The sequence below is a fragment of the Pan paniscus genome, chromosome 14 (genome assembly GCF_029289425.2).
Source record: "Pan paniscus chromosome 14, NHGRI_mPanPan1-v2.0_pri, whole genome shotgun sequence".
Classification (NCBI taxonomy): Eukaryota; Metazoa; Chordata; class Mammalia; order Primates; family Hominidae; genus Pan; species Pan paniscus.
Window position 1 is genome coordinate 72,831,679 of NC_073263.2, and position 23,619 is coordinate 72,855,297.

A 23,619-nucleotide genomic window follows, 5' to 3' on the forward strand; every position below is an offset into this window, starting at 1 on the left:
ACATCAGAATGGTGAGCCTTCAAACTATTTCTTGAATTCTAGGATTCAGGTCTTACTATATTTTCTTACACTCTTCTGAGCATTGCTCCCTATATCTTAGGTCTCTGGTAGCCCCTGGATGATACTAATCAGAATTCCAGTTCTCTCATATAGCAGTAAGTATTTGCTCTACATTGCCTTCTCAAAACATTCTCAATTGTTCTATTCCCCTGTAGCTACAAGGTACATTTCAAATGCTAACACTAACAAGGATACTTTCTTACCTCAGAGGGCAAGGCTTTCCACTATTTGAATTTCATTTAGATCTTTATTCTTTTGTGTAAACATTATATGCAACATTGAATCATTTGTACACATGTAGTCTTCTTTATAGTGGAGATTATGCTTATTTAAATCTGTATTCCTGATATTCCAGCACAATGCCAAGCACATAGCAAATGCCCAAAAGTTGTTTGCTGATTAAGAGAAAGGAAAAAAGTGAAGGAAGGAGAAAAAGGGAGAGTGGTGGGGGTAGGGGAGAGAGAGAGAGAGAGAGACAGAGAAAGAGAAAGAGAGAAGAAAAGAAAGTCAGGCAGGTGTTACCCTACTAAAATTTTAGTTTGTAAAGGATAGATATTCTGTTTTTCCCACATGACCTCTACTCAACATATTTTTGATAGATAAATTTCTATTCAACCTAGAAACATAAAACATAATCTATATGTATGATAAAATATATTTTTAAACATTTTCAGAACAAAATGTGATATTGTATATATATTCCATTCCATGGACTTCACCTAAGTTTTTCTAAAGCAAAGATAAATAACCTCTATGATTTTTATAAATTCTGACAGTATTTCAATTTTAAATTATTTTCTTATTATATTCTAAAACTTGGCAATTAAAATACCAGAAAATAAAATTTTCTCTTATAAAATGAAAAAAAACCTGAGAAACCATTGAGCACCTTTTCCTATATTTAATTAGTAAGTATAATTTAGATCACTTGACTTCTCATTTGAAGATGTTTCTGCAGACAGAGTTATTATTTTTGTAGAGAGAAGCTACAAAATTCAGTGCATGAACTGCAGTTCTTTCCACACTATTACACTGGACATGCCTGTTAGTCTCTGGAAGGCTTGTCACTCTTATGACTATGTAGAAACATTTTGTTTGAGTTTGAAGAAGACGATTGCATTTTGATGATTTGTTTTGCCTCCTGTATCTGACTCTTTATTCTTGAAATATATTCTTTCCAACGATGCCATCATCAAAAAGGGGCATTTTTGTGATGACAGTAAGAATACATCTGACGAAATAGCTACTGGATTCATCATATTTATAAAGACAGTAATTATGACTTTGGCATTAATCGTGGCCATTGGGGTTTTTTTATTCTTGCCCTTGCCAGTAGGCCCTAAATCCAGGCTTCAATTTCTTTTGCATTAACTCTGCTCAAATGTAATGATTACCATTTAACTCAGTGGTTACATAATCCTAGTGAAATTTTAATGTGGACATCTTGCATTAACTTTCTTCCCTTTAACAACAACAAAAAAGGAAAAGGTGGCCCCTAAATAAATGAAACTCAATTTCACGGCACATTATCTCTTTCAATTCTTTCCTCACAGCTTTCATTTTCATTAAAATCACAGACAACCATAAATTAATAATTACTTCAGGTTGACTAAATGCAGGCCGTACTATTTAGCTCTTGCTTTCCTACAGTGGCCCTTCTTGTTCATGCTGGAAAAATGTTAATTTAGATAATGTGGCTTGCCCCTTGTCTTATAATTCTGTTTTGCAGTTTCACTGATCTATAATGGTCTGTTCTTATTAAATAGTATTAACTTTATCTTTTGTTCAATCAAGCTTTACACTTTGCTTGGAAGATAACTGTTGCGAACTCTCAGTTGAAATGTGTCATTATCTATATATCTATTATATTTCAATTGGTCTCAAAATGCTTTGTGTTTTTTACTAACTTGCTTGTGATTCCATGCACTCATAAATGTTTTGTCCATTAGCTAAAAGTGTGTGTTAGAAGCACTTACATGGAGAATCAAGATATGGAAACAAAATTCTAAACCTTAATAATTATGAGAAATTCACATAAGCTATATTTTAAAAGATTTAGGGACTTTTGTCTGATTCACTTAAATAAGCAGTGACTAAAAATTCAATCCAACTGTTTTTGTTGTTTCTCTGATATTTGAAAACTCTGATTAGCTTCAAGACAAGTTACTGTATTGTTTACTTAAAACCCTACTTCCTTAGACAACGTTTTAAGATATGCATCTATTTTTACAGAGCTTCCAGAAGGAAAGCAGTTACACAATCATAGACTAGAACACTAAGAACAATAAAATAGAAGACTTGCCAGCTAACATAGAAGTTAACAGTTTAGTCTCTGGCAATGTGACTTTTGAGAATGCTTTCACTTTCTCAAGTTTAGGTAAATCTAGTGGTTGATTTGAACCAAATAGAACACCCTCAATACTTTAGAATGCATGCTACAGTGAATAATGTTTCATTTAAGTCAAATAAGTTTAATTTAGACTATAGCAAAAAAAAATGGTTAAAAACCTGTCTATATATCCAAGTTTATCTCAAGCTTTTGGGAAATCAAGCAGTTTAATGAAAGATATGATAGAGAGGTCTCACCTTTCCCCCAAAGTATAAAACACACATCATCCAACACAATAGTGCTCTCAAAGAAATCCGTAAACATTCCCACCTTCTGTCCAGTGGAGCAAACATTCCTTGTTACAGTATTTCCCCTTTTACTTTGGATTGCTATAAATCAATTCTGTTCGTATTATCCATATTGTATAGAAACCACATACTGCATGATTGGAAGATGTCATATTCCTGTCTGCTCAGTTATTAAATAATATGCTGTATACAAATAAATTATTTTTGAAGAAATATATTGCCACAACTTATTTGGTGAATGAACTCATTTCAATAAGTAGATTGTTGACTCCTTCATCCAATTTATGGCAATTTTTAAAATAATACTGTGGACTGACTTTCTTCACTGTTAATCCAAGTAGGTAATTGCCTCCAAATTCTCTAATTTCTATTGATGTTACTAAGTGGTAGAGAAACATGACATTTTCATTATTTAATTTTCCAATGACTATTTTTCCTAACCATGATAAATCACTTAAGTCATGTTTACTAATGATTATATCCTAAAAATTTCCATGTGTATTGAAGCCATAATTGCCCTGAACCCCACAATCTGAAAAGTCCCAGAGGAAGCATTTGAAATGAACTCAAACAATACAATAGTTTGGAATTGATCTGGGAATCTCATTTCCCTCTTCGTATCAAAGATTAACTCTGCTTGCTATAAATATTATGATACTATTTTGCACGTATTATCACTCAATGTTTTAGCCAAAACATAACTTGCCTAATAATACAAATTAATTTTACAGGCATTGTACTTTTAACCCTTATATTCTGATATTTTTTAATACATACGAGAAGAAATGGAAGAATCTTAATGTGTTATAATATTTAAAACTTTTTATTGTTTCATTTTTCAATTTAAAAGAAATAGTGAATTCAATATATTAGAGTGTCATCACTGAAGGCAACTAGATTAAGGGAATGATGGGTTGAAATATTAACAGATTTTTTTCATTTTAGTCTTAAGCTAAAGATTTCTGTGCATATTTTTACCTTTCCCACAATGTAGAAATATCACCTTCTCTAATCATTTTTTTAATCTGCTTTATAGTCATGTATTTTTATATTGGAATATATGACATTCTTGTAAATCTTGGAAAGAAGAGATATATTTTACTTAAAGGATTTGTTTATTAATTTGTTGACATGACATTGAATGAATAGACTTTGTTCATCCAACAGAATTTATATCCCAGATATATCATGTATTATTTCTTGATTTTCTTTAAGCTACTTTTGTTCTTGGAACCTCAACTATTTTTTTTTTTTTTTTGTAAAATGAAAATACACTTACTTTATACAGTTATTTTGAAGGTTAAATAATAAAATGTTTTAAAATATTTTCAGAATGGAACTGTTAAATAATACAAGCTACTCCTTTTCTTTTGCCTTTAAAAACTGCTAAATAGAATTTGATTCTTTTAGCTAAAATAACAGTTCAAAACCAGAAAAAATAAGTAGTTATATTGCTCTTTAACTACCGATTATTTAGAAAATAGCTTACCTTGTTACAATATGAAAGGGTTTATTGTATTTTTTTCTTAGGATTACCATAAGAGAGAAAATGTTATGCTATAATGTAGAGTTGTAAGAAACATGACCTAATGCCTGTCAAGCTGTGGTTAATATTAATAAACTTCAAGCAGCTATATGAATGCTAATAAAGAAGCACTACAAAGGTGAATGACAGGAGAGATTTGGGAAAGTGTTTGATACCTTGTGTCCAGAGAGTCAGAAGGAAGTGGTTTGTTCCTCAGATAAAAGAGATCAACTCTCTTAGGAATGTCATTGGAATCCTGATGCCTATGACTGAACACCCAGGAAATATGAGGAAGCTCCTATAGCCATAGGTATACTGCCACTAGAGGCAACAGATCACAGAAACCTAGCCATAGAGGGGCAGGTACAGTGGCTCACACCTGTAATCCCAACACTTTGGGAGGCCATGGCGGGAGGATCACTTGAGATCAGGAGTTCAAGACCAGCCTGGCCAACATGGTGAAACCCCATCTCTACTAGAAATACAAAACAAATTAGCTGGGCATGGTGGTGTGCTGCCTGTAATCTCAGCTACTCAGGAGGCTGAGGCACGAGAATCACTTGAGCCTGGGAGCCGGAGGTTGCAGTGAGTAGAGATCACACCACTGCACTCCAGCCTGGGTAATGGAGTGAGACTCTGTCGTAAAAAAGAAAAAGGAAAGAAACAGAAGAAACCTAGTAGTGGAGGATGACTAGAACATCAAAAGTGAAAAACTTTTAGGACATTTCCAACAATACACTGGTATTCATTTAAGGAAGTCAAAATTTTCCTTCCAACCCCAAATCCCATTGAAATAACAAAAGGCATATTTTAAAAGAGATTAAGCTCATTGTGGCTCTGAAAAAGTCACTCAATGCACTATCAGTAGTTTGTAAATATTGAATAAATCTGAAGGTTAGAAAATATATGGATGCAAATACATAGAGAAACAAAACAAGAATATCTGAGCCCTAAAACTTGTAGGATGAAATATGACAGAAGTAGAAACATTGCAGCAGGCTCATGCCCATAGTCAGTTAGTGGTGTCAGTGGGCTTTTGGGAGTGATAAAATGAAGAAACACATTTGGAAAAACTACATGATCCAGACTCTCCTTCCCCTGATTGTCCTAAGCACCAATAAGAGTGGAATATACATTTTCTTAATCCAGTCCTGCATGTTGTGCACATGTACCCTAGAACTTAAAGCATAATAATAATAACAAAAAGAGTAGAATATACAATATACTGTCAAACTACAACAGTGAGCTGGTGCTTGTGTAAAAAAGGGTGAGATCATACCCTAGGTAGCCACTAAGCCCAAGAAAGGATAATTTATACATATACATTAGGGATTATTAGACAATAATAAGAATACTGAAAATTTAAGGAAAATCAATATTCAATACAATACTTTATTGTTACTGTATCTTTCTATACATACTTACCATTTTGTTGTAATGGCCTTCAATTTTCAGTACAGTAACATGTTGTACAGGTTTATAGCCTAGAAGCAATAGGTTACACCACATAGACTAGGTATGTGGTGGACTATACCATTTAGGTTTGCGTAAGTACATTTTATGATGTTTGGACAATGATGAAATCACTTAAATATGCATTTTTCAGAACATATCCTCATTGTTAAGCAACACATGACAGGAATTGTATGCTAAAGGATTGAAAATAATGACAAGGAATCTAGAAATATAAAACCACTAGAAGAAAAATAAAAGGAAGAAAGCAATGAAAACACAAAACAGTAAAAGAAGATATGAAGAAATAATATAGTAAAGTATTTGAATGAGCCTTAATTCTTTTTTTTTTTTTTTTGCTGTTATAGCAGAATACCAAAGACTGAATAATCTAATGAGAATAGAGATATCTTTTCACAGTTTTAGAAAATGGGAAGGTTAAGATCAAGATGCTGATATATGGTGTGGGCTTTCTTGCTGTGCGCTCACATGGCAGAAGGCAGAAAAGCGAGAGAGAGAGACAGAGCGAATGGGGGAGACTAGAGACAGAGCGAGAGAGAGGCCATTCCCTCAAGCCCTTTTATAAGGGCATTAGTTCATTCATAATAGGGAAGCCTTCATGAAAGAAACACCTTGCAAAAGGCCCCACTTCCCAACACGATTGCATTATGGATTAAGTTTCCAACACATGAATTTTGGGGGACACGTTCAGATAATAACAGATCCTAACAAATAAGATTTGGTTAATGCCTTTATTAAAAGGCATATAATGTTAAAGACAACATTGTTAAAAGAAAACTTTTTATATTCTATATATGAGAAATAAAGCTAAACCAAAATTATACACAACATGGCAGCATTTTAATGTAAGTGACTTGATAATATATATTAAGAAATGTTTACAAATAGAAAGGAATTTTAACACTAATAGTTTAAGGCAAAATAGGATTAAGGTAAAAATTAGAGAGATTGGGTTATTTCATTTTACTAAAATGTATAGTTCAGCAATATATATTTTGAAATATAAAAAGGAACAAAATGTGGGAAAGGAACAAGTGACAGATGCAGAATATACATTTTGAGAGTTAGAACACACTGCCCTCTGTAACTGATATATGAATAAACCTACTACTATGGCAAAACTAAATACAGATAAGAGATCTTAAGATATCAAAAACATAATTAACTGTTTTGAACTAATATAATTCACTGAAAGTTTTGGATGTATCAAACGGGAATATATCCATTCACAACACAGGAAATCGTCACAAAAATTGACTTTTGGGTGTAAAAGAAAACCACAATAATTTTTTTTTTTTTTTTTTTTTTTTGACACGGAGTCTCCCTCTGTCGCCCAGGCTGGAGTGCAGTGGTGCGATCTGGGCTCACTGCAAGCTCCGCCTCCCGGGTTCACGCCATTCTCCTGCCTCAGCCTCCCCAGTAGCTGGGACTACAGGCGCCCGCCACCACGCCCGGCTAATTTTTTTGTATTTTTAGTAGAGACGCGGTTTCACCGTGTTGGCCAGGATGGTCTCGATCTCCTGACCTCGTGATCCGCCCGCCTTGGCCTCCCAAAGAGCTGGGATTACAGGCGTGAGCAACCACACCCGGCCCTCAATAAATATCTTTGAAGTAGTATTTCATAGGCTATACGTCACATGATAATACATGAAAATTAGACGTGGTAAGGATAATCTTCTCTCACCACCCCCCAATGTACCCATATTGGCTGTATTGGTTTTTAAGGACTTATCAAATACCTAGTGGGTAGTGATAAAATTACAACTGAAATTACTAAATATTTTAAAGGTATGCCACCAAGAGTGTATTCTAATAAAAATCCTGTAGGATCTAGCCAAAATAGGACTTGTAATATGTTAAAGCATAAGTGTATTAATTTGAAATTAAAATAGACGATATAAAGAAATTCACTATACATCCGAAGCTTTAAATAATAACAAAAAGAGTAAAAAAAAAAGATAGAAACAAAACAGACTCTAAAAATTAAGTTAAAGACACAATAATAATAGTGCAGAAAATGATAAAGAAATTGATTTTAAGGATATAATGAAAACTAATTCTTTGGAGATCAATAAAATATCCAAACATTTGCAAAGAGGGGAATGTGATAAGAAATGTAATAGAAAGGGTGTATAACAGGAGAGGTGAAAGCTTTAAGATTATACACTTTCATGGTGGAAATAATGGAATATTATACACAGGCATATGTACAAGTGAGCCCCTCTTTAAACAAAATATTTCTAACTATTCAAATTTTATTATCAAGGGAAGTGAATAATTATTGAATATGTCCCATAAACTAAGCATTACTCAAGCACTTTATATGAATAATGTAATTCAACATTCACACACACAAAAATATGAGATGGGTTAAAATTTTCTATCATTAGACAGTTGTGGTGAGTGCCCACGCCAATATACAAGCTTAAGTTGTCTGTCTTCAGAGTCTACATTTAACCTCTATGCTGTTCTCCCTTCAATTAATGAAGGTTCAAACCTGCTTTTAGCTGTGTGACTTATACATGAGAATTCCATAATCTTCTTTGGGTCTCACTGAAAACAAACTTCACTATCAGACCATAAAAGAGATATTTAAAATTTACTAAATCCTACATAAAGATAATAGAAAAAGGGGTTTATGATGTAGAAAACACCGCATTATTCTAGAGAAACATCCAAGTACCTCTTCTGAGTTTATTGTTCCTAGGAAGTGTCTGGTATGCTGTTATTGAATCCCTAAGCCATCTCCTGGAATCCCACTCTGTACGTAGCAACGAGCGTTGTGGTTTTCTTAGCCATTGTGTCAATACATAGATACCTCAATCTACCAATGAATGTTTTAAAGCATGACAAAGGCCATCATGCCCAGGATAAAAATTTTATTTGCAGTCAGAGAAACAATTGCCTGTTAGGAGGATTCACTGTTGAAGCCTTCTGTTGAAGGCTGTGTGTGTGTCTGATAATAGCACACATATCATTTTTTAAAAGTGAGGTACCGTTATCTTTCTGCTTCTTGAATCCATCCTGTTTAAATGTATTTCTGTGTATAAAAGTTTTTTACTTTCTTTTTTGTTGACTTTGTTATTTTATTTCTGGAATCCTGATTTTAAGGTGCTTTTTACAGTTTTTTCCCCTGCTACCTCCCCACTTATTTCATAGGTGATTCCATTCACTTTAGGAGTTTCAGTGATAATTTTTCCACAGATGCCTCCCATATTGGCATGCCTTGGCTCTGCCTAGATCTTGAGCCAAACCCAAAAGGGTCTCCATTGTTTTACTAGATAAACGCACAGCGGTACTACAGCCTCACCTCAAACCGAACGTACCTAATACTAAAAACATGACATTCTCAAAGCCACTTATTTTGTTTTCCCTTTTTCTCTCAGGGTGCTTCTGTTCATCAATTACAAAAACCCAAACTTTACTATTTAATGAACATCTTCTTCTACCCATTCTATGAAATATAGTTAACTAGTCATAAAATCCCATAGTTCCTATTCTCAAATATTCTTCACATTTGTCTGTTTATTAATATCATCTTGCCTGAATTCTAATAGTCATATTCTACCTAGATTGGTCCCATCACTCTTTCTTTCCCATGTTATTCTACCTAATGCATTATGATTTATCTTGATATCTTGATAAAGCTCCAGAGTAGCTGGGACTACAGGCATGCACCACAATGCCCAGCTAATTTTTGTATTTTTAGTAGATATGGGGTTTCACCATGTTGGCCAGGATGGTCTCGATCTCTTGACCTCGTGATCCACCGACCACAGCCTCCCAAAGTGCTGGGCTTACAGGCTTGAGCCACCACGCCCGGTCAACAAATCTTTAACTTCTCAATTTCTGGGTTCGACTTAGAAAGTTGAAGATGAGCTAGATATAATCTCCTCTCCTCCACTCTCTAAAGATGTCCTACAATAAGTCTTATGTGCGACCACTTTCACAGACTATTTGTGATCAAACAAGGAGCACTCTTGTCCTTTTCTCAATTCTATGTCATTTTGTTTGCAACTCTTACGGTAAGTATCCCAAAATATTGTTAGAAGCTACATAGTGCTTCTCAGGCTTCAAATTGGAATTTGAATATGGAATCTATTTTGGAAAATATTAAACTTTTCTGAGCCTGCATTTTTATTTGTATTATGGGGAAAGTGTTACATACCTCACATTAATAGAAGATCTTTGAAGTCTAGAAATCAGAACCAGACATAGAGTAAACTTTCAATAAATATTAATTTTCATATTCAACCACTATTCATTAAATTACATTCTTGTTTTTTATACTCCTACAAAATTATAACTTTCTTGAGCACAAGTATTTTCATTTTGACACGGCTATATAACTGTCTTCTTTTGTTGCGCCTATACAGATCCTTACACTGAGTAGGCATTTAATGAAATGTATTAAATTAAAACTTTTTGTTTACTAATTGACATAATTTTAAAGTTATAAATTTAGATTATTTCTTAAACATTTGTCTGGTTTTCTCACCGGAAGTTTATTGAACTTAGTTCAATCTGTGATTTTAAGCAGTATCAATGACATGAGAGGACAGGAATGCCTGACCTGTAAATTCTGAGGTTAACATTGTACATGAGAACTACTGCTCATGGAAAAATGCGTGATTTTTCTTGAAAACAATTCCAGGAAATATACTGCTATATAGATTGGGTTATATCCATCCAGCATAGTATTGAATGTCTGCTATGTCCATTGCTTGTCCAAATTTAGATTATGAGTAACAGAGTCATACAAAGTTTACTAACAGGAAAAAGTAATTGTTTAGACAATGTTCCTCCTCATTGTATCAAAATGTTTCACACATAGTTACAATGTAGAGAAGGAATAAAGAAAGGTTAGCTTTGAAAGTATCCTTCAAAATGCAAAAATGCACAAGAATTTTACAATAGGACTTTAACTTACTATTTTAAAACTTTTACAAGTTGTCCACTTTGCATTATTCTATTTTTCTATTGTCTATTTTGCATGACGCTATGCACTTTTTGTGCTAGGTAGCATAATGATATTTTAAAGAAATATCAAGAGGTTACATAAGTGTGAAGTAAGTGCAGAAATGCTGTTTGGTAAATATTTTATTAAACGGCAGAACCATTTAACTTATTTTTATCACTGCGTATTTCTTCTATGAAGGTATAAAGTAAGTCACCTCTAGAAAACAGTATGAGAAGTCAAAATTGAGGAAACATTATCCATATCAACTCAGGATTAAATTCAATTAATAAATAATTTGAGATATAAGCAAAATGCCACCATTTTGTTAATCATAAACAGATATCACAAATTAGTGAAACCCTAGTAATTGATAGTATATTTCACACACCGTCCCTACAAAATGGGTATAAAGCAAGTTAAATATACAGTTAGGTCTACGGTAAGTATAATCTATATTAGATTTCCTTATTTTTTTTCCCTCTACTGCTCAAATATGTCAAATCTCCTTCTCCTCACTGAAGCCAAGACATATACTTGGCAGGCTATCGGCTAGAAATGTAAACCAAAAAAATGTAGCATGGAGAATAAATTATTAAAGATAAAATATCAAGAATTAGTAAGAGACTTCCATTGATAACTGAGATAAAATAAGCTCATTACAACCCATCTTTCTTAGTGATTGCAACAAAATCTCTGGACAGAATACAAGAAGAAATTCCATTAGGACTGTGTAAAATAAATAATAGCAGATGTATTAGGAAGCGAAATCAAACTTGTAGGAGAAAGGAAAGGCAGTAACTTTACTTTTTTGGGTTTTTTTCCACCCTCCCTTTATCTCTTCGTTTTTAGGTAGGAGTAGACAGTAGAGGTGGATAGTAAAAATTGGAAGGAAAACTGCTTTTCAAGGCAGAAGTCCAGGACAAAAGAACCTCTACAGGCCAGAGAGTGGTTTGTTGGGGAGGAGGAAATCTTTTTTCTTTTTCTCTTCTATTTCGTCGTTGTCCTGAGGCAGCCCCAGTCATGAAACTACCCTGCTCTCCTTACAGAGTATCTAAAAGTTCAAGAAAAAGTCTACCTCTTTATCCAGAGAAATAGAAAATGGAACCTCAGTGGTCCAAAGAGTGTGGAGATTATCATTATGTTGTTTCTCTTTTCCATCTTCTGTCTGGAAGTGGCCATAATTTTGCAAAACTGTACAAAGGCAGAAGGAGCTAAAAGTGAGAGAAACTTTAGTTTACAAGGTAAAAGACTGGGAAAAGGAAACTCGGAAAACCATAGAATGGCTAGAAAATTTGGAGAGGTGCGAGGAGAAACTATCCAAATTCTGTAACTGAGTTGACAAAACCTCTAGTCTCATCCTCACCTGCGTATAGAGAAAATAGACACCAATAAGCATGATGAAAGCTTTGAGAACTGAACTGTAGTGTACAGACAAATCATTGAGTACACATGCACAAGGAAATTCAAACAGCATAGTATAGACTGAACTGAAGTTAGAAGCACTTTTCACAGACGGCAAATCAAACCTTTTTATCTCAGACTACCCACATCAATTGGCTGCTAAAACAAATAAGAAAAAAATGTACATAATCTTCTGAGGATTTTGACAGAATTAAATTTTACACTATGATATTGAAAATGTCCAAGATATAACCCAAAATCACTTGACATAGAAAGAAATAGGAAAATCCAGCTAATTTTAAGACAAAAATAATTTTAAAATGCCAACCTCAATATTATACAGGTGTTGAAATTATCAGGCGAAGACAAGCAGTTATTACCATGCTTTATGGAATACAGTTGATCACTTTTAAATGAGTGCAAAGATAGAAGTTCTAAGCAGATAAATAGAAACTATGTAATTGAACTAGATGTCAAATAGAAATAAATGCAAGATTCACTGCATGGGCTCAGCAACTGACATAGGAATAAAAACGGAAAGACTCAATGAACTTAAGATAGATCAGCAGAAATTTTTCCAATCTAAAGAACAGGAAAAAGTAAAAAGAGTGAACAAAAACAACAAAAAAGCAGAGTGCAGGCACTCGTGAGACAATATTACAAGGTCTTATAATTAGAGTTCTAGAAAGGAAAGCCAAAGGGGTTGGTACTGATTGAGCAAATAGTTTAAGGGATAATGGTCTGAAAACTATCTCCCAAACTTTAACAGAGTTTGCTTCTTTTCTTCATTTAAATTGGTAAAAGCCTGTTTCTCTCCCATAGTCCATTCTTTCATTATTTCCTTAATAATGGAACCCCAGGATTTTAACTGGCCAAAATGAAGACACCTTTACTCAGCTTACTTGCACCAGTGAATGTGACTATTTGCTGGCTAATGGTGTACATAGTCATCATTTGCGTTACTACCAGGGGATCCCCTTGAAATGGTATCTATGTCCTTCTTCTCCACCTGGAATGTAAAACCTTTCTAAAGTTATTTTTAATGAACACACAATAATTGTACATATTTCTGGGGTATAGCATAATATTTCAGTATATGTATACACTGTGTAATGATTAAATCAGGGTAATTAGCGTACCCATCACCTCAGACATTTATCATTTCTTATGTTGGGGACATTAAGAAATCTGTCTTCTAGTTATTGAAAATCTATAATAAATTACTGTTAACTATAGAATGTGAATCACTTAGATCTAATATTGAATGCTATTGATGTGAAGATGAAGACAATATTCTGGGTGGGGAAGAGGGCTAGTGGAGGTAGATAGAGAAGAACCAAAAGATTGAAGAAAAGTGAGCCTCAACAACGTGGATAGCTAATGAAAGGGCTGGTACATGACAGTGAAAATTGGGTTTAAGCTATTATCACTCAGTTGTGACTTTGTTACAGGAGATGTACATTTGTTCTAAGTAATCCAGGAACTTAGCTCAATTACGATCCAGGCATTCTCTTAAAATACTATCAAAAATAACCTACCCCAGAATGTTTCTATCACTTGATTTTACTTTATTGTCACCATAGCACCAATCACCATCTGAATTACCTTTTTAATGTGTTTAGCTGCAGATTGTTTTCTCTTACATAGTAATTGGATGTTTCCAATGATGTATTTATGAATTTCTTTAATTTTAAGGTAGTAAAGAGAAAACAAATCCATTTTTTTAAGGTCTTCCTTCCATGGGTTAATTTATTGGCTTGCTAAAATCTCAAACACTATAAAACAATTAAGAATATCTGATATTAAATATTATTTGGTAATTTTACTTATTAATAACTAACAATTCATTTTAGAAATTAAAATGCAACGCCTCAATTAAATGTTGAAATTTGTTCAAAATAAACACATGAGCTAAAAAGTAAAAAGACACAATATTTATCACTGAAAGGAATGGACAAAATGTTCGCATTTGCCATTTCTACGAAGCATAATGGACAGCAGCTCATATTTTATTTAGTTCTCCAACAGATGGAAGGAAACTAATGTCACTAAGTGAGAGCTAGGAGGCATTCCAAAATTAACAACAGCAAATATAAACAGTTTAGTCCATCTCTTTCTTGAACATTAAAAAAAAACTTGTACTTTATGAAACAGTAGGTTATTAAATGAGTATAGCCTGGTATACAGCAGCAATTTGAAGAGTCATTTTGCATGTTAAAACTGACTGAGCTACTAGTTCTTTGTATTTTATTTTAAGATTAGTTTTTATCTATCTTGATATTTCGTATTGCATTTAAAATTCAATTAGGACAGTGGTTTAAACTGTTTTTGTTATTACTGCTGCTTGCTTATTTGTTTCACTTTATAGTCTGTTTCTTCAGAGAGACAAATAGGCATTAGTTACCTGAATTATTGGCTTTACATGAGTAAATTACTTGCTAACTCAAAACTCATTTCTTTATCTACTACTCCCAAAAGCATAGGAAATTTGTAAGTTTATTAGAGAAATAATATTTTACAAATAACCTTGAATTCTTCCTACTGTACAAAATTATTCTTCAAAACTTGGCTGTTTTAATTATTACCAGTAACAAAATAATAATAAATTAACTCTCTGGAGGAATATATGTGAATCCCAAGTTTCTGCAATATATCGTATCCAGAATACAATTCACAATTCTGTGACCTTTGAGGAAATAAATAAGATTTAAAAAAAATAAATAGAGACAAATCATGGGATGACTCAGATGTTGAACTTAGCAGACAAGGATTTTTAAATCGTTGTTATAATTATGCTCAAGAATATAAAAGAATATACACACTGTAATGAAAGAAAAGATTAAAAAAATCTCAGCAGAGTAGAAACTATATTTTGAAAATGTAAATACTTTAATGGAAAAATAAAATGTTTTAATTATACAGTGGTACTGATAAGTGTCTAGGAAATGCTTACATATAATATCAGAAATAATAAATGAGAACTATTGCTGCTTCCTTCCAACCTGCTGGGAAAAACATAAAATGTAGCCATATTCTGAGTAGGTGGCTTAGATTTCAATCAATTAGTAGCTGCTGCTATTGCTTCTTCTGTTTCTTCTTCTTCTGTTTCTTCTGTTTCTTCTTCTTCTGTTTCTTCTCTTTCTTCTTCTGTTTCTTCTCTTTCTTCTTCTTCTTCTGTTTCTCCTCCACCTCCTCTTCCTTCTTCTCCTCCTCCTCCTTCTTCTTCTTCCTTCTTCCTTCTTATTTTTTTTTAACAAATAGTATATCTCTGAAAAAATAGAAAATACATTGATTTCTCCTACAAAAGTAGTTTACAATGTTGTGATTGAAGGGAGAAATATCGCTTTATGGGAGCAATAGTATTAAATATCTATACATATGAATGTCATTGATTACTTTTCATTATTATTAGAAACAAATCTTATAAAATAATTTGACAAAAGGCATAACCAAATTGTTTTGAAAACCTTAGTGAACAATTTTGTTTTTATGATAAATGGCATGTTCTTATTATCATTACTATTTAATCTTTCATTTTCAAATGTCTTCTTACTGTCTATCCCTAATATAGTTTCTCTCAATTTCCTACTGTTATACTCATGAAACCAAAGAAGGCAAAAACACATAACAAAGTTAACAGTGGCAGTCAATCTATTACCAAAATATATCAGAAAGTAACATTATCTACGAGGCCCTTCTAATTGTGTTTATTGCCTGGAGTCTGGGAATGAAAGAAATAAACCTTGCTGTCCTGAAAATAAGGAGGAAAAACACACTACAGAAAAGAGCATAAGTACCAGTGAAATATTAATAACTGTCTATTTGTGTTCAGAAATCATATAAAAATAGCTACTATCAATACTTCCAACATTGTGCTAAAGGTTCTAATCAATACAATGGGTAAGGGAAAATAAATCAAATATTTAAGGGTTTGAAAGCAAGACATGAAATTGCTTTTTTCACAGATGACGTGATTGTATAAGTAGACACTCAAAGGGATATATAAATGGTTAAAATTGATAAATTAATTTAGTCATGTCACAGAATATGATGTCAATATATGTAATAGTATATATATATGTTCTGCATATATATGTATATTTTCTGCAACAAACAAATTGAAAGTAGTGTAAAAAGTAATACTATTTACAATAGCTTATAAACATTAAGCACGTATGAATAAATATAATAAAAAGATGTTCAAGCCCTATATATTGAAAACTATATCTGAAATTAAAGAAGACCTAAACAAATGGAAGTTTATATTACATTGACATGTTAGAAGGAACATACTTGTTCTTTTCAATGATCTGTATATTCAATTCAATCCCCAATAAAAATCCAATAAGTTTTATAAAAATCTAATTCTAAAATTTCTTTTGAAATTCAAAATTTCAAGAAGAGTCAAAACATTTTGAAAAAGATCAAATCATAAAATTCCACTACCAGATAAAAAGGCTTACTTTAAAGTGATAGCAATCAAGACAGTTTGTTACTATACCAGAAAAATTCAAAAACACCAGTAGAGTAGAGTAAATAGTGTAGAAATATACCACATATTTATGGTCACTTGATTTAATACAGATGTTAAAACATAGTATTTTGAAAAAATAATGGACTTTTAAATAAATGGATTCTGTCAATTGGATATTCATACAGAAAAAATAGAATCTTGATCTCACGCCACACATAAAAGTTAATTCTATGTGGTTTGCAGATTTGAACAGAAAAGTTAACCTAACACAACATTTAGAAAAAAAATAGAATATCTCTATATCCTTAAATTTTAAAAAATGATTTTTAAAATTATATGCAAAATAGATTTTTAAAATTATAAAGGAACAAAAAGTTGTCAGAATTAATTTCACTAATGTTAAAAATTTTGTTTAACAAAAGACACTACTAATATAATTTAAAAATCAACCTTTAGAGTAGGAAAATAGTTTTATTACATATATCAGATAAAGCACTTAGTATATGTAAATAAATGGTATAAATCAATAAGAAAAGAAGCCACCACTAAAGAAAGTGGACAAAAGACTTGAACACATTCCTCAGAAACTGTTTTTCTAAGTTGCTATTAAATGAATAAAAAGGTCCTTTAATTTCATTATCATAGAGGAAATGAAAATTCAAACCAAAAATAAAATCACTGCACAACTCCCACAATAGCTGAAATGAAAAGGACTGAAAATATACCAAGTATTGGCAAGAATATGTACCAACTGTAACTTCCATACTTTACTGGTGGGAGTTTAAATTGAAAAACCACGTTGAAAACCATTTTCTAGCATCTATGAAAGCTGAACAAATGCATATCTTATGACCCAGCAATTGCACTCACAGGTATAAAGCTGACAGAAATGTATCCATATGTTCAGTAAAAGAAAGATACCTAATGATCACAGCAGCACTATTTGTAATAGCCAGAAACTGGAAACAACCCAATGTTCTTTAGCAGTTAAATGGATAAAGGGTAGTATTTTCATAAACTGAATATTACATAGTATGAAGATTGAATGAATTTGTGCTAAATATAACAGCATAAAGAGCCAGACCAAGCACACATGCTGAAAGATACCATCTATAAGGTTCAAAACAAAAGGAAGTGGGGGAGGGGGGCAAAACTAATCAGTGGTATTAAAAATCATGACAGTGGTTAACATTTTGGGGATATTGCCTAGGAAGGGTCATGAGAGGAACATCTGTTCCGTTTCTTGATCCAGGTTCTGGACACATAGGTGTACTCGTGATTTTTGCAAATTCAACAAGCTGAAAATTTATAGTTTGTGCACTTTTCTTTATGTATGCTATACTATTATGAAAAGTTTTAAAATCTATACAAATTTGGTGACTACCTTCTCATAAAAATATTTTTAACATCATAAGTTGATAAAAAAATGTTTATCATCACATGCCTTCCTCCCACACTTTAATATTGCAAACCCCAAAAGCAATCATTTAAAAAGTATAATATGAAGAGGCGATTATCTTCATATATATGCGTATGTAGGGGTCTCTGTAATGGTGTTATTTTTATAAATATACCGAATTTATTTTAGCATCTACATAGATTTCTAGGATGTGGTTACAATTACCTGTTTCCACTTACAGATATTTAATTTGTTTCCTATTCTGCCATTTTACACAATGAATTACCTGTATATTTAAGCATATGCTTATGTACATATGTACAGATATTTTTGTAAAAAAAGATTTTCTAGATTTGGAATGGTTAATACAATAAATGAGTAATTCTACCTATTAAAACATGCTACCCTTTTACCTATGTAACAAGCCTGCACATCCTGCACATGCACCCTGGAACTTAAAATAAAAGTTGAATAAATAAATAAATAAAGTTATTTGAAATAAAAAAAGCCACCAAATTGCTACCCTATATGTATAAAGCATATATGTTTTATAGTATTAATTTAGATAAAATTTAATTATATATTTTTTACTATATAAAATTATCACATTAATGAGGGATAAAAATTTAAAAAATGCTTACCTTGTAGAAGTAACCCATATATGAACACTAAAGTTAATCTATGAAAATAAATATTTACTTCATCTAAAAATGCCAGAGAAAAAAGTTTGAGGCATAAAACTTGTAATCTGTTGTGCAATATACAGGGTTGATTGCAAGCACTTTCCAAAATAAACTATGGTGTTTTCTAGAAAAAAAAACTAGTAAGAATGAAATTGTAATGATAGGTAATAAAAGGTACTGTAAGTTATTAATTTTCATCCGTCATTGCAACAATGGATACATTTAACACTCTTCCCTGAGACAGAAGTTCTCATGTTTTTATGGAGAGAGCAAGTCTGCCAGGTTCCACAATCCTCCTCATGAATATTTTCTACTCAGACAGAACACGTCAAAGGAATCAACCTACAGTCTGAAATATTTTGTTAAAAGGCTATGTCCAACAGACACTGTAGAGACTAACAAAACCATTATCTCTCAAGTGGAGTTACCCTGATGACAAAGAGAGTTAACCAACCAGTAACAACCACAGAAACCAATACACATTTTGATTAATTGAGAAAGAGAGTCACTGAGTTTCTATAGCAATAGAGGATAATGAGGGAACCAAGTGGGACTGCTTTCTGAAGGAACCACTACCCCTTCTCCAGTTCAGTCACCTAAGGTGCTGTCAAAGTCTTGAGATAAAGATACTGAACAACGTTCTAAACCAGCGGTCCCCAACCTTTTTGCCACCAGAGACCAGTTTTGTGGAAGACAATTTTTCCATGGATGGGGAGGTGGGTGTGGAGGGCATGGTTTCAGTGTGATTCAAGCACATTACACTTATTGTGCACTTTATTTCTATATTATTACATTATAATAGATAATGAAATATTTCTACAGCTCACCATAATGTACAATCAGTGAGAGCCCTGAGCTTATTTTCCTGCAACTAGATGGTCCCTTTTGGGAGTTATGGGAGACAGTAACAGATCATCAGGCATTAGATTCTCACAGGAGCGCACAACCTAGATCCCACACTTGTTCAGTTCAAAATAGGGTTTGGGCTCCCATGAAAATCTAATGTCACCACTGATCTGACAGAACGTGAAGCTCAGGAAGTAACGTGAGTAATGGGGAATGGCTGTAAATGCAGATGAAGCTTCCCTTGCTTGCCCACCACTCACCTCCTGCTGTGGACCGAGTTCCTAACAGGCCACGGACAGGACTCCTGTTCTAAACCACCCTGTGCTTGGCTGAGGTGACTGTCTTCCTTACTCCTACTTGTAGTCTTATGTAAAATCTCCGTTTATCAAGGCTGTAAAGCAATATAAAGGATGAGTTCAGGAAACCGTATCTCATAATAGAAATATACTGTTGGTGATTAGAGAGTTTCTAGAACAACTGAAATGTAATTATGGTGATGAAACTGTTACTCCAGGGAAGAATAATTGGAAAGAGTTTTTGACTAAAAAGCTTAACCCTAATAAATTAAGTTATATTCCCTGATGAAGATGACAACAGAAAGCTAACAACCTGTATGACATCCACAAAATGGAACCCAATGCTAGCCTTTCTCTAATACTTCCTAGAGGACAGATCATTTGGTGCATTTAGTAAATATACCAGCTTGTGGATTCCTTAATTTGAAGACAAATTAAACCTCTTAGTGATGTACAAAATAGATTGAAGGGACAAGAGACTAGTCAATTAATGTCATAATAGCAAACTATTTTAATTGATGTAACTTTAACATATATTTTAATAAATAGATTAATTGTATATTAAAATTCTCATGATTATTCCCTAATGTTTATTTTACACACACTTTTTAAATTGATTATCTATTTTTCAAGAGATGCTGTTATTTGAAATTGATTCTGTGTTAATTAGAGAGATTGATAGCTTCACAGTATTGAGTGTTTCCATGAATGGGATATATGTCTTAAAATCTTGATTAAAGACCCTCAGTAGCATAAAAGTTTTATTTATTTAGCACTTCCATAGTTCTTATTTTCCCCTAAGATGTTTTACATATATGTCTTGTTCCTGTGAGTGGAAACTCTTCTTCAGTTACATTTTTTAACTGATTTTTGGCTTATATATGACTGCTTTTTAAGTAGCCACTGTGCATACTTCTTTTTGTTTCTATTTTTTCAAATAATTGCATTTTGTCAGAAATATAAAATATTATTGGCAAAAGGATTTTGCCTTCTTCTTTAAAAGTGTCATATTTCTCAATACTCTGTGTAGATTAATTGCATTGGTTCATACTTCCAGAAAATGTTTGAATAATAATGATAATAGTGGGCCTGCTTCTCAAGGTTGTGACTTAAGTAGAAAAGTTTTAAGATGATTTTTTGTCTGGCATATTTTCTGTCATGTTGTAGAGACAATCTGGATGTTTATTTTCAAGATTCACTTTTTAATCATGTGTTAATGTTTAGTTTTATCAAATGCCTTATCAGCATCCATAGAAAGTATCGTTTTATTGCCTTGACATTTTGTCATGTTGACATACCTTAGTAAATTTTCTAATTTTGAACTAAACTTCTATTTCTGATATAAATCCCATTTGTTCACATTAATATTCTCTACAGTCTATTCACAGATATACTTTTTAAAATTCTTTTTTATATATGTATATCTCATTTATAAGTCTAATTTTGTGTGTGTTACTCTAATTGTAAGCTTTGGATATAAATAGAATGCTGCATTTGTAAAAAGTGATTGTAGGTTCCTTTTGTCCTTCATTCACTGTGCTCTTAAAAATTTCAAATAAGGCCAGGCATGGTGGCTCATGACTGTAATCCTAGTGCTTTGGGAGGCTTAGGCAGGAGGATCACTTGAGGCCAGCAGTTTGGGACAATCTGGGAACATAGTAAGATATCTCTACACACATACAAATTTATTTTTATTAGCCAGGCTTAGTGGCACACAACTGTAATTCCAGCTACTTGGGAGGCTAAAGTGGGAGGATCACTTCAGCCTAGGATGTCAAGGTTACAGTGAGCTATGATTGCGCCACTGCTCTCCAGCTTGGGCAACAGGGAGAGAACTTGTCTCAAAAGAAAAAGTTTCAAATAGCATGAGGATCTGTTCTTTATATTTTTTATAAAATTAATCTACAGAGATGTTTTGTTCTATTGGGCTTTTTAATTAGCTATTGTATAACTTGTCCATTTGTTTTTGAGTAATGAATTTGGTTTTATTTTCTATTTTCTTAAACTCAGTGGCAATAAATGAATTTGTTTAGTTTCTTTTTCCATCTCTTTTGGACCAAATGTAAAAATTGTATTTTTCCAAGTAAATCATGTGTTTATATACCTCTTTATGTTATTTACTTGAACTTAAGCAAGATGATCTCTTGACTCAATTAACATCTATTGTATTTATTATTTTGCCTCTTAGTTAATCAACTATTAAGTGCCATCTGGATTTTTTGACTATTAGTTATTTATTTTGTTTTTCTAAAATTATAGAAGTATTATGATCTTATTCAAGAACTTAGAACTCTTATAAGAGAACTTCGAATAATTGGAAGGGGACAACTAATTCAATAGACTTATACTGAAAAAACAACCTTGTTAATCTGAATGTGTAGGTGATTTATTAAGAATGGTGTAATTGTTTAAGTTAGAGCCCTAGATCCTTGTCCTGTGTTTCCCCTACAGAGCAAACATAGTAAGACCCATTATGAGAGTTATACCTTAGAAAAATGTATTGGATTCCTATCCTAGTATTTACAAACTCAGTGACCCAGGCCCACTCTAGTTCATGTATTTTCACCTTTAAAAAAAAGTTAAGAATGTATTATGTGCCTTTAGTGTTATTGTGAGGGTTAAATGATACATGTAATATGCCTTAAACAGTATTGACAAAAAGTCTATGCAAAACATTTTTGGTTAAAAAAAAGGAACTACAAACAAGTGATTAAAAACTGCTCTGTATTTCAGCTAACTTTATTTTATATGTTTAAATCGTATTGTGCTTGAGTTGACTTTTATAGCAAAATCTTCATTTGGACTAAAGCTTTAAATAAGCCTTTAAAATCTAATCTGAAATACCAAGTATAAGACAAATAATTGCATATTATATATATATAACCACATATATTACATTTATCACTTTATTTTTGAAATTAGGCCTATATTTTGAGACTGTCAATAAAATGCACTTTTTCTTTAACCTCTAAAGATCTTGTTTAAAAACAATAATAAATCTCTTGATTTTTCCTAGAATCTTTTCCTTTGAACAAACATTTTATCTTTGCCCCAGTCCAGTGTTCATTAACACATCAATAAGACTGTTCAGTTTATTTTCCATCTTAACATGATTAGTGGACCACTGTTTATATATTTTTCTGTTGCTTTTACTAACTATTCTTCTTGCCAATTGTCCTCTGTTTAAAGTATACACATCCTCCATCTGTTGTAACATTTTGTACCAATGTCCCAGCTGTACTAACTCTGTTAATTGCATAGAATTTATTGGACTTCATTACTCAGAATTAATCCTATGTGCTAGGGAAACCTGAACTACTTATGAATAAAATTGTTCTAAGTTCAATTTGTTGTAGTTAGAGTTAATTTCTAAAATCAAACATTTATGCTTTCAGTTTCCTTTGGATTGTGGTATTGACATGAATCTATTAAAGTATTTTATCCAGTCATCTTGCCAGAAATTAGCCTTTTTGTGTGAGAAAAAAAGAAGCTAACCTTTTCTTCTCTTTGAAAACAGGGCATTGGTGACCATTTTGAAATGAAGTGTATGGATTCTGGCAAAAACATGACCGAGAGTATATAGATAAGGGCTTTATCTTACAATCTGCCTCTTGTTAGAGTAAATGGCATTGGAACTGTCATTAAACATGAGTCTTAATTTTCTACTTTGTAAATTTTTAAACTGGCATTTTAAAAATCTTTTGCATGCCTTAGATAATGATAATTTAAATGAATTAGCATGCATCAAAGTTCTTCCACAGTGCCTGAAACTGTTTTTTTGTTTGTTTGTTTTTTTTTTTTTGATAGAATAGAGATATTAGGCTAGCTGGCATTAGGTCTCTTTCTTTTGTATTCCTGTCTGATT